Source organism: Gossypium raimondii, chromosome 11 (genome assembly GCF_025698545.1).
Source record: "Gossypium raimondii isolate GPD5lz chromosome 11, ASM2569854v1, whole genome shotgun sequence".
Classification (NCBI taxonomy): domain Eukaryota; kingdom Viridiplantae; phylum Streptophyta; class Magnoliopsida; order Malvales; family Malvaceae; genus Gossypium; species Gossypium raimondii.
In genome coordinates, this window is record NC_068575.1 from 12,209,935 (window position 1) to 12,223,422 (window position 13,488).

The window sequence follows — 13,488 nt, forward strand, 5'->3', positions numbered from 1 at the left end:
TACTCATCAAGTGCACATCCAATGACCTTATCATAAGTGTATTACCTTTATAGGATATTTTTATCTATTTGGGATATATTTATTCTCCTAATAAAATCATATTTTATCTCATGATAATCATTACATTTTCTTTCATGAAAAGTCAATTACTAACAAATAATAATTAAATAATTTATCTCTAAGACGAATGACTTGTGACCATGTTACTTTCCATCAATCATGTACTGCCGATGAGAGCATATCATTTACTCTTTATTAGGTTATAAATTCCACAGTTGTAAGTGAAATTATGTTATGTAGAAGTCGTATATCCAATGTACCACCTTTTGACTCTATTATTAATTGAACACATGTTATTAATGCATCAAAGTATATCCAATGTACCACCTTTTGACTCTATTATTAATTGAACACATGTTATTAATGCATCAAAGTATATGAGTCACACACACATAGTCAGTTACTTACTCAGGATTGAGGTAAGTTACATTATGAATGCAACAAGTGAACAAATCAATAGACGGATCTAGAATCTAGTTTACTTGGGTCGTGTCCAATGTATTGTAGTTCAGCGAGCCACATTTATGTCTTTATCTTCTATGAGTCATCTACTCTGATACTCAAGGTATCTCTCAATTTGGACTTGATAGGCGTCATATTAGTTTTTTAATCAATTTATTCACTTTTAATTAGACTAAAGACGTTTTTAGATTATCTATTAATATAAGTTGTCTTCTCACACTACAATCCAACCATATAATGCCACATAATATTAGTTCAACGTTTGGATAATTAGTGAGTTAATATTTACTTTCATTTTGCTTTTCGTGTAAAACTTGTAGAGGGCATTATACAAAAAATATTAATGATAACGATGAGATTTTATCTAAACAAAATTGTTTGAAAAATTACATAGACGAAATTACTATATAAAGGGCACTAGATCCCAACACTTGCTCATTTGCAAAGTGCTACAATGCATATTTAGAGGAGAATTGTGTTTCAACTTTAATATATAAATTAAGAGAGCATATTCCTTTTCATTTAAGGAACTTTATGAGTTCAAATTCCTTTGTATATATTGTTTATCAATGTTGTCTAAAGTTTTAGTGGAGGAGTTACTTCATTATAGTTGTATGAGAGTGAGGCTAAAATGAAAATGAGTGACGTTAAGTTTAAATCATCTCTTGTATTGTTGATATTATAGTTGATTACTTTAAGAGCAAGGCCCGCGAACGTAAGATTGGATTTGAACTATGTAACCAATTTATTGTGCTTATTATTTTATTTTTCTAGTTTTAGTTGTTTCTTTAATTGCAAATTTCATAATAATTGGACTAAAAAGTCAACACTTACCCAAACCATAAAAATTGAGGGAAGTAATAATGAAATTTGATTTTTTTTTTTTGCATTTTAGCAACTAATTGAAGGGAAATACCCAAAATTTAAATGTTAGTGCATCCAATTTATAATGATAACCCTTAGTTTTATATATATTATTGAAATATGTAACTCAAAATTAAATAATTTGTAAATGAGGCCTTAGTTATGTTGACAGAGACTGAGGTCTTAGAATTTTGAGCTTTCAGGTTTGAGTCTCGTATTGTGAAAATTATGTATCCACTAGACAGTTTAGTTTAGTTAGTTAGTTAGACTTGAGTTTAGTTATTCAATTCTAATGAGGCATAGTCAACTTTGTTGGGAGAACTTTACCAACAGTTTTAGTATTGTATTCCTGGATTGTCTATGCACCGTTTAGCCTTGAGATTTTGTCCCTCGATTTTGTTGAGAACTAAGTGCCAAAGCAAGTTGCAAGTTCACAAAATAAGGGCACCTCGTAGTGCTTTAAAAGGCAACATCATGGTAAAGTGAAGAGTTTATGTATGGCAAGGTCGAACCCCTAACCTATAGGTTATAGGTCATTAATTGGGAGCACGCCAAATTGAAAAGTTTGTGCATGGAAAGGGTCGAGCCCTTGACCTATAGCTTGTAGGTCATTAATGAGGGAGCATGGTATCAAGTCTTGCCATGAGCAAACTTTTCAATTTGTCAAGCTGAAATGGTACCAAAATCTCAACAAAATTCGGGAACAAAATCTCGAGGCTAAAATGAAGCATAGACATCCCAAGAATACAATATCAGACTTGTTGCGGGGAGGGGAGACGAGGTTTGTCAACTCTTGATGGACAAAATTTCACAAATTTCTCCGATAGAGTCATTCAACCTTTAATAAATTCAATGCTTATAACAAGTGATTCTATTGAAGTTGACGATATAATTAGGCAATTGTAACTTCAAAAAGAATTGCATAATTTAAATAATAATGAAATGTAACACCGAAATATAATGCATGTTAATTAGTTGTTACTTCAAAATGAATTTGTTACTAAATAAAATTTTGAAAATGTAATTTAATATGAAAATTTTAAATTCTTTTTATTTATTATTAAATAAACATATTTAAAATATAAAAGAATAATATTAATAATAAATATAAAATGATAAAATAAAAATAAATGATAAAATTAATAATATAATAAACCCTATTTGGATAAGTTAAAATTTTCTCCATACTGTAAATCGTAATAATTTTGAAACATGTAGTTTCTTATTTTATTTAGGGATAAATATTAAAACTATATATCAACTATGGTTTAATGTGTAATTTTATACATGAACTTTGATTTTGTGCAATTTTGTACATGAAATTTTGATTTGATCCAATTCTTGTAAAATATTAACACAATTATTGATTTAACATCATTTATGTTCATATATTGCATATATAAATAATTATATTTATCCAATATAAAAATAAATTGATGTATTTATTTCTTTAACGTGTATGATTAAATCAAAATTAAAGTTTCAAATATACTTTTGAACCATAATTAAAGTTTCACGTATATAATTGCATTAAATTAAAGTTTATATATAAAATTACGTATTAAATCAAAGTTTATGCATAATTTTGAAATATTTTTATTTATTTATTATACTTTGACTCATAAATTGAGGAAACCCCTATCTTAGGTTAGGCTTACGGTGAAGTGTCCCTTAATCTATCAATTGACCCACCTAAAATTGTGACACAAGAAACAATGCATGAATTAAAAAAATCTAAAATAAAAAATATAATTAATACCACATGATAAGGGATTTTTACCAAAATATTACAAAAAAATAAAAAAATAATCAAAATATTATACTTTTTTTATTTACGAAAATAATACAAAAAAAAACAGAAAAAAGGCTGCAGCAATGTGATAATACCCTGGAGGAGGGTATCCCATGGGCGGCACCAAATGTGCCTTTCCCATAGGCGGCACCGATAGTGTCTTTCCCATAGGCGGCACCCAAGGTGCTTTTATCATAGGCGGCACCACTTGTGTTATAAACTCGGGATTCGTCCAGCTGCTTCAGAGAAAAATAAGAAGAAGAAGAAGAGAAAGAAGAGATGGTGCCGGAAAAAGAGAGAAAAAGAGAGAAAGAAAAGAGAAAAAAAAGTATTTTTTTTAAAAAATAATTAATTATCTTCTTGTTATGTTTTTTTGTATAATTTTTATTATTTTTTGTTGTTAGTTTAGTTATTAAGATTAATAAAAACTCAAATTGATAGTTTTAGTATTATTATTATTAGTTTTTAGGGTTTAGATGTTACTTAGTATTATTCTTAGTAAAAACTAGTATTATTTTTATGGTTAGTTATTATTTTAGTAAAACCCTAATTATTATTGTTAATATTATTTTGAGTATAAAACTATTATTATTGTTATTGTATTAGTTATTTGGGTTAGTGGTTAAACGTTATTCATATACAAAATGATAACTGAAAAGTATTAGCTTAAGGATGAAAAATTACATATTGAAACATTAATTTTTTTTATTTAAGTAATTTATTTACCGTTAGAGATTTTTTTTGAGATTTTGTTTATTTTTTAACAGATTGAATATTGAAGATTGATAATAAGTTTTTTGTATGCGTTTATTTCGATGGAGTCATCTTCACAACAAGTGTTGGATGTGTATTTGAATGTCGGCAACAAATAGAAATGAGATTTAATAGAAATGTCTCGTTGGATGAAATGAAGGCAATGATTAATGCAAAAATTCTTAGACTTTGTGGGAGAAAGATATCAAAATTTTTTTATAAGTTTCCAATTTCGACAAACTCGGTCAAATTCACCGAAATGAAACTTGTAGACGACGAAGACGCGGAGACAATGATCGCCCTTTATTGTGGGAATGAGAGTGACAAGAATGCACCGATTAACTTATTTGCTGAGTTAGTCGGTATGGAGCAAAATGAAGATGTCAATGCATCTGATGAAGAACACAGAGCTCAAGAACCGGGATGGTGGCTTTAATATCATACGTTGATAGTGAATCGACTATGGGTGGGATTGGTATCGATCTAAATATTACACCCGATATTGATGCGGTTGATGGTGAAGAAGAATGTGGTAGCGATCATTTGGATAAAGAGGTCGATACTGACGGTGATCCCGATGTGGACGATGTACCTAATGATATTAACGCTGAAGATGTCAACAACGATGGAAACATTGACGCTTCTTTTGTCAGGGACTAGATGCGACATATTTTGATACACAATAATCCTGGGCCACATGTCGCTCATAGGCCCTGACGCAGCGTATGTAGGTGAGTTCCCGGAGTACCCTGAAATAGTTAATCTTCATGGGCTGGCCGTAAATTTTGATCATGAGGAGTTATTCATATGCCAGAGATTCAATTGTAAAGAAGAGTGCGTATTTGTTATTAAACGGTACAGCATAAACATATCAGTGGATTATAAAGTCGTAGTGTTTACTCCGACAATATATATTTGGGAGTGTTGGAAGGCAGCAGAAGGCTACAAATGGCGGATACGAGCTGCATTAATTAAAAGTTCTCAGATGTGGGAGATACGAAAATTTATTGGTCCTCATACATGCACATCAACACGTATGACAGAAGATAATGAAAAACTTGATTCAAAAACTATCTGTACGTGTATCATGCCAATAGTGAAGGACTTGCTGACCATTAAAGTTTCGGTACTGATTGCTGAGATGTAAGCACGATTCCAGTATTGAGTATCATATCGAAAGGCATAGATAGCTAAACAGATGGCAATGGAGCAACTATATGGGGGTTACAATTCGTCGTATAACGAGCTACAAGGATGGATAGTTGCTATGCGGGAGTACGTACCGGGGACTGTGATTGAGTTGTAGACAAGGCCTTATTACGGCCCGGACGACCAGTTACAGCCGGTAAAAAGGATTTTATATCAGATTTTCTGGACGTTTGATCCATGTGTGCGGGTATTTCTCCACTACAAGCCATTTGTGCTGGTGGATAGGACCTGGTAATATGAAAAATATATACAGATCCTACTTGTGGTTGCTGAAGACGGCAATAGAAACGTGCTCCCGATAGCATTTTCCATCGTAGAAAAAGAGAACTTGGGAGTCTTGAAAATTCTTTTTCACTAACCTGCGGAGGTATGTTATTAGCAACGATAACATTTACATAATCTCTGATAGCGGAAAAGGTTTAATTGCAACAATTAGGCGTTCCGGTGTGCTATGGAGGTCCGTTTACTGCATCCGTCACATAGCGGCTAACTTCTAAAAAGATTATAAGAATGGAGACTGGAAGAGAAAAGTCGTGACAATGGGTAAATAATAACCTTATATTTTCAATATAAGTTGTAATGTTTTATTTTATCGAGTTACTAGAACTTATTTTTTCTTAATACGTATGTAGCGTACGAGTTAAAGCCACATATTTTTCGCCAAAGAATGATCCGACTTGAGAGTGACATGGAGGGGTAAACAAACACATCTTTCCGATAATTTTTGGCACGATGGAGCCGTGGTAATGGGCTTAAAGTTTTGACAAAAGCTTTCGTTATGGCCAAATGACCACAAACTTAATCGAGGGGATCAACGCTGTCTTGTTGAAAACACGTTATCTTCCTATTGCATTCGTCTTTTCTGCTTCATTCTACAAGCTAGCTACCTTGATACCAAGAATGTGTCAGCAACAAGTCGACTAGATGTAGGCGTGAGACGTGTTTGTCGAAAATGTCAGGGATGCAATGGTTGCAAACCGTCGGATGACGAGGTTAATGAATGCAGAAATATATTTACGACGACTGGAAACATTTCGAGTTACTGAGACCATCAGTCGTCGACCTGGTATACCAATTAGGTCTTATGGAGTTGATCTCTAGAACAAACGGTGCGAGTGTAGTAGGTTCGAAACACTTCATTATCCATGTGCGCATGTCGTGACAGTGTGTGCTAAAGTCAACCTTAATGTTGAACAATATGTCGATGATGTGTACATGCTCGAGCGCACATTGCGTGTATGGAAAAATGAGTTCCCCATCTTGCTTGACCTATCTACGTGGGAGGTGCATCCGACGACTTTCAAGCTTTTCCTAGACAGAGGGCTACGCAGGAATCCAAGAGGTCGTCCGTAATCAAGCAGAATACGTAATGAAATGGACATTAGGGAGAAATCAGACGGTAAGCGTTATGGAATATGCAGGTTAAGTGGTCATAGTCAGAATAAATGCCCTTGGTGAAACTTTCATGTTGGACAGTCGTCCGGATCGGGTCGGAATTGACCTAATGCTGTAAAATTTATGTGTAATGATATAAAAAGTTATACAATAGTATTTGGCGTTTGGAATTATTAAAATTATATTGAAAATGGACCCATTTAACCTTAAATTCAGCTTTAATATAATGCAAAATTAGAATAATTAAATTTATACAAAAAAAGTATCGTGGTAAGCATAACTAAAATTAGAATAATTAAATTTATACAAAAAGTACAAACTTGTTAATGTACAAAAAAGTGCCATGAACCCCTAAAATTGATGGTTCGATGGTGTGGTCCTAAGGGTATACCTATTCGGAGGTTGACGATCACGTTTTATGTTCGCAACTACCATCATCATCATTTGGTGCAGGTGGGGGTGTAGTAAAAATAGAGGGGAAATCATTTGGAGCAGGTCCCTCGTTCGGCATCGACGAACTTGATGCTATGAAGGGAGTCTCATGATGCTGCGGATACGGGCCGGGCAGGTAGGATCCAAAGAGTTTAAAGTTGTATGCGTATTCACCCCCTGAGAAGCTCGGGAAATTGTCAGTGCCCGTCAAGTTCAAATGATAGCTTTGTGAATCCACATGTGAAGGTGATTGTTTCGGATCTGGCTGGGGCATAGGTTGTGGCTCTGGCTGGGGCTTCTGCTCGAGCTCTGGTTTCGGATGATAATATGGCACAGGCTCCGCCTCCATCGGGGTCGCTGGGTACGATTCCCCAAGTTGCTGCATGTGCGGGGGACTACAGTCGACTGCGCTCTAAGTATATATGGCTTCCCGCAACTATAGTACCATTGTATGTACTCTAATGATGGTTACAATTCGGAAGCCATAACCATCTGAGGTCTTCGACGCATTCGATTGTTCCACAACGCCACAAATTTTCGGTGCTTAATGCCCCAATCCAACTGAGGTTTTCCTCTCTTATTCATGCCGTGAACCGCCCCCACTTCACATGGCGGATCCAAGATATGTTGGATGTTGCAAAACTGTCGTAGCACCCGCTCTCTGTGATACCACTCGACTACATTGAAATTTATAATTGGTGCGTCAGTGCACCATATATGGGAATGAACGTATGTAGACGAGGGTACCACATCTGTAATTTTCGGCCTACGGTATGGCATATATATAAACTGCATGATTAATAACATGGTTATAATTAGCCATAACGTGTAAGTAAGATATAGAAAGTAAGATGTCATGAATATTAGAATAGCAGCTTACCCCTTCCCGGGCATATTGTTCGATCATGAGTCGGTATATCGGGACAGTGTGCGACCTTCTGATACCCAGGCGAACACTCCACCTACAAAAAACAAATATAGGGTTTAGGGTTGGTAACATTAGTCAATATGTTATAACTACAAATAATGACAAGTTATATTTTATGACATGTTCACCAGTGGATAATGTAACACCCCTAACCCGTATTCGTCGCCGAATCAGGGTTACGAAGCATTACCTAACAAACACAACCATTTTTATAATCAAACTGATCACAAACATAGAAATTAAACCATTTTCGCATGACTATTTATATATTTTACAATCCAAATCTAACCAAAATATACTCAAACCTATACATGCCATAAGATCGAGTTCAAATCTTTAACAAAATACCAAAATAAGTCGATAGTGTGACAGACTATGCTGATGATCCCCAAACTCGTAACACGTCTCCAAAATCTATAAAACAAATGAACAAGAACAATCAAAGTAAGCTTTTATAGCTTAGTAAGTTTATAGCATATCTAAAATACATATAAACGAACATATGAAAAATCATTATATGCTTATAATCAAGTTACGTACACAATCATTAATTGCCTATACAAATTCCAAATATACTTATCATTTTCATTTCATGAATGCATATCTATGATCTTCCAAATACATATGTCAAAAGCTTATATTTTTACTTATCAACTACATGAATCAAATGCACATTTATACTTCTAATCCACATGTGCCGATTTCATACATGTATATTCAACAATTTCATAGCAACCAATATATGTACTTACTCACTAAACACATAGATCCAAACATTTATAAGCTCATCGAATACATATAAATAAGTATTCATATATTTATTCATTATATATATAACCCAAAATCATTTATATATATATCACATGCATATAATCACTTAATTTAACATATTCACGGCACTTAGCCTCGCTAGGTTTATAGCTTTGATTCGGATCAAACACGTAGCACTGCTAGGTTTATAACCTGATTCAGATCACCGGCATGTAGCCTGCTAGGTTTATAACCTGATTCAGATCACCGGCACGTAGCCTGCTAGACTTAAAGTCTGAATTAATTCACTGGCACTACATCCGCTAAGCATCGAGCCTGAATACCACGGGTATGAAATTGGTCTTTCACAAAATTCTTTATAAGAAAATCTAGATATTCTTTATATCTCATATAAATCTTTTCAATAATTGTATCTCAAAGAAGAATCAATTATTATTCCAATCTTCGTAGCAAACATACATTTGAATAACATCTCTATAGTTCATATCATTAAATTCGGTTCATAGAACTCAATACCGCATTCGAATATTATACATATTTTCTTCTATATTATAAGCTTCAACTTATAAAACTCAAGGCAAACATTAACTACATACATATAATTCATGTGATTAATTTCAACTTATCGAGTTCAATACATACATTTGGCTCACATACATGTAATCTATTAAATTTCATCCAACTTATAAAATTCAGCATATATATATTCGCTAAATATATATATATAAATAGAATCTATGCAATTTATTTTAACTTATAAAACTCAAATATACATTAACTAATACATATATATATATATATATATATACAATTCATACATTATATTTTAACTCATATACTTACACTTATACTGAAATAACTATATATGTATATTATTACCTATTCGATATTTCCATATATATAAATATACTTAACATTTAAACCTTGAAATATGTTCGAACTTATTAGAAAATATACATGTATATTCTTCAATTCCCACAGAGACATTCATTCAAAATTATTAAAGTATATACAATATATACCCTTAATCAAACTCAAAGATTATACTTATTTATACATATACATATTCGAAAATTAACACATATATATACATATAATTTCTCACTTATACTCAATTTATATAAGTATTTATTCATATATATACATGCTTATTCAATCCAACTTATACCAATATTTGATACACATACATATATATATATATCTTTATATATCTATTCAAACATCATGTAAACATATATAACAAACAACATTAACTAAATTCAAACTTTATTCACATATATACATACCTATGTTGAATACATCACATACCTATATATTTAGTTCCATATCTAAATTATTTACAAGGGCATTGATGTATATATATTTGTGTATTCATACTCATTCGAACCTAACACACACATATATATATACATAATTTTCATACTTTCCATTCGATTTATATACTTTTAAATTTTAACTCAACATAAATACATTTGATATTCATACATATAAACTAATTTAATAAAAATTAAATAGCTAATAGACTTACCTCGGACGATGGAAAATCGAAGTCGGACGATTATTCAACCTAATTTGGCTTTTCCCCGATCTAACTCCAATTTCTTTGGTTCTCGATCTAAATATATTCAAAATAAGATAATTTATTTATTAACACATTCAATTTAATCCAAAAACACATAATTTGGCAAATTACTATTTTTCCCCTAATATTTTCACTTTTTGCAATTTACTCCCTATTGCATAAAACACAATTTATACAAAATTTGCCCATACCACACAAGGGCCGAATATTCATGGTTCTCATACAAGTCCACACATTGCATTTATTTCACATTTTAGTCCCCCCAAAAATTTAATTTCACAATTTAGCCCTATTTACTCAATTTCACTAAAAATTCCAATACAAAACATATTAATCTATCACATATCTTTCATTTTTCATCATCAACTATCACAAAGTCTAAGCATTCATCAATGGCACATTTCAAAATCATCAACAATTCACAAAATTAAAACATGGGTTTTGAAGAACACAAAGCAACGGTCTCTAAAACATAAAAATCATCAAAAAGCGAACAAAATCCATACCTTAATCAAAGCTTGAAAGTGCCGAATGAAATAAGCTTTAAACCCTTTTATTTTCTCTCCAATTCGGCCAAAAGATGAAGAACATGGCATTTTAATTTGTTATATTATACATATATTAACCTTATTGTTAATTTACTATATTAACCTTTACTAATATATATATAAAACATATATAATAAGGTTACATTAGTCCTTTGCCATCCACTAACTTACATAGTGGGCTAATTGCATAATAAAACCTCTAAATTATAAAGACAACAACAATTAGGCACTTTCATATTTAACCACTACATTTTTATTTTACGCGATTTAATCCTTTTATTTAATCAGACATTCAAACGACGAAATTAAAGGACAAAATTTTCACACTAGTAAATTCACACATAATAAACACAGAAAAAATATATAAAAATATTTTTCTAATTCGAATTTGTGGTCCTGAAACCACTATTCCGATTAGGGTCAAAACCGGGTTGCTACATATAAACATACGATTGGTGACTAATCGATGCCAAAAATGGCATCGGATAGAGCGCCCAAGACTGCAGCAATGTGATTGCAGCAATGTGAGGCATCCGCCCATGTCACCAACATCCGGGTTTGTCGTCCGATAAAGCTCCCGATACAACACTGTTAGAATGGCGGAGCCCCAACTATACGAGCTAACACTGGACAAATCAGCTAATAGGGGCAAGTAAATCAAATGCACCTTGTTGTTTGCATCGAGCATGAGTACTCCCCTTAGGATATGCATGATGTACACTCGAGCAACGCACATCAACTCATCTTCAGTGGCAGTCGCTGATAATTGTCCAAATTTGGCTTTCAGCCATTTAATTTTAAGCCCGTAAAATTTGACTTATCGTCCTCTGGTGAGTCTCCTAGGAGCTGATAACAAAGTGCAGCCGGATCGGTAAATAAAGATACTCCCGTTACGGGACTCCCGTCAATTGGGAGCCCAAGCTGCATTGCAACATCCTCCAAGGTCACCGTACACTCCCCACACGGAAAATGAAAAGTGTGGGTCTCCGGGCGCCACCGCTCCACTAGCGCAGATAATAAATCATAGCGCAGGTCGGAGGTCCGGATCAATGCTGCTGACCCAAATCCGACTTGCTCCAAGTACGGCATCAATCGTGCACTCGGAGCTTTCTTTAAGACATTCACACGGCCCTTTATTACTCTGAACGAGTCCTGATAGTGTTAAATTACAGAAAAAAATATTACGATAACATGATTTATTTTTATATATTACGTATATCCTTTTTAAATAAATAAAACCCGTGATTAACAAATAATAAATCATACCGCCTTATTAGCCGCATCAGATATGTGTCTACCGAGTTGAACCAATGGAGCCATTGTGATGCCTGCAAGTTGAAAAAAAAGTTAGTAAAAAACTCTTACTTCGGCCATTTGTTCGTATTTTTTTCTCTGCATTTTATTACTTTACAAAATATTATAATTTTTAATTTTATAATTTTACATTATTTCATGAATTATGTTTGAAATTTATTAATTTAGTGTTTTTTTAAATTAATTTAGTGTAAAAAATCCTTATTCTTGCCCTTTGCTCATATTACTTTCCCGAATTTTTTTACTTTTAATAAAAATATATTATTTTCGTATTTTATTATTTTATATTATTTCAGTACATTTTGTTTGAAATATTTGTATTAATTATTTCTAAATTTTAAAAATTTAGTAAAACACTCTTACTTGACCATTTATTCGTATTTTTTCTCTGTATTTTATTATTTTAAAAATATCATAATTTCTAATTTTACTTTATCTCGATGCATTATGTTTGAAATTTATTAATTTAGTGTGTTTTTAAATTAATTTAGTGTAAAAAACCCTTATTCTGCCTTTTCTCGTATTATTTTCTCAATTTTATTACTTTGAATGAAAATGCATTATTTTAGTATTTTATTATTTTATATTATTTCAGTACATTTTGTTTGAAATATTTGTATTAATTATTTCTGAATTTTTAAAAATTTAGTAAAACACTCTTACTTGATCATTTGTTCGTAATTTTTCTCTGCATTTTATTATTTTAAAAACATCATAATTTTTAATTTTATAATTTTACATTATTTCAGTGTATTATGTTTGAAATTTATTAAATATATCATTTTTCGGATTTTATTACTTTTGGTGAATATACAATTTTTTTCTTTTCGTATTTTATGTTTTCTTCAACATATTATTTTATTATTTTATTTTTAATGTTATTTTTCTAAAAAACTAATTACAACATCTTAAATAAATTTCATAAAAGAAAATTCCTAATTCAACATACAATGTACATACCATGAATTTTATCATGCTAAATAAATTTGATAAAATATATTAATTTAAGAAAAAAAGAAAAAAAGGAAAGAAAAGGAAAGGAGAAGAGAAAAAAAAAGAAGAGGGAAGGAAGGAAAATGAAAGAAAAACAGTAAATTTTTATTAATTTAAATTTTTGTAATATTTGTGTGTAAAAAATTAATGTTATATACATTGTACGTGTTTTATTATTATTTTAGCATATATATTTTATGAAATTTATTTAGCATGATAAAATTCATGGTATGTACATTGTATGTTGATTAGAAATTTTTTATGAAATTTATTTAAGATGTTGTAATTAGTTTTTTAGAAAATAACATTAAAATAATAAAAAATATGTTTAAGAAAACATAAAATACGAAAAGAAAAAAACGAAAATTGTATATTCACCAAAAGT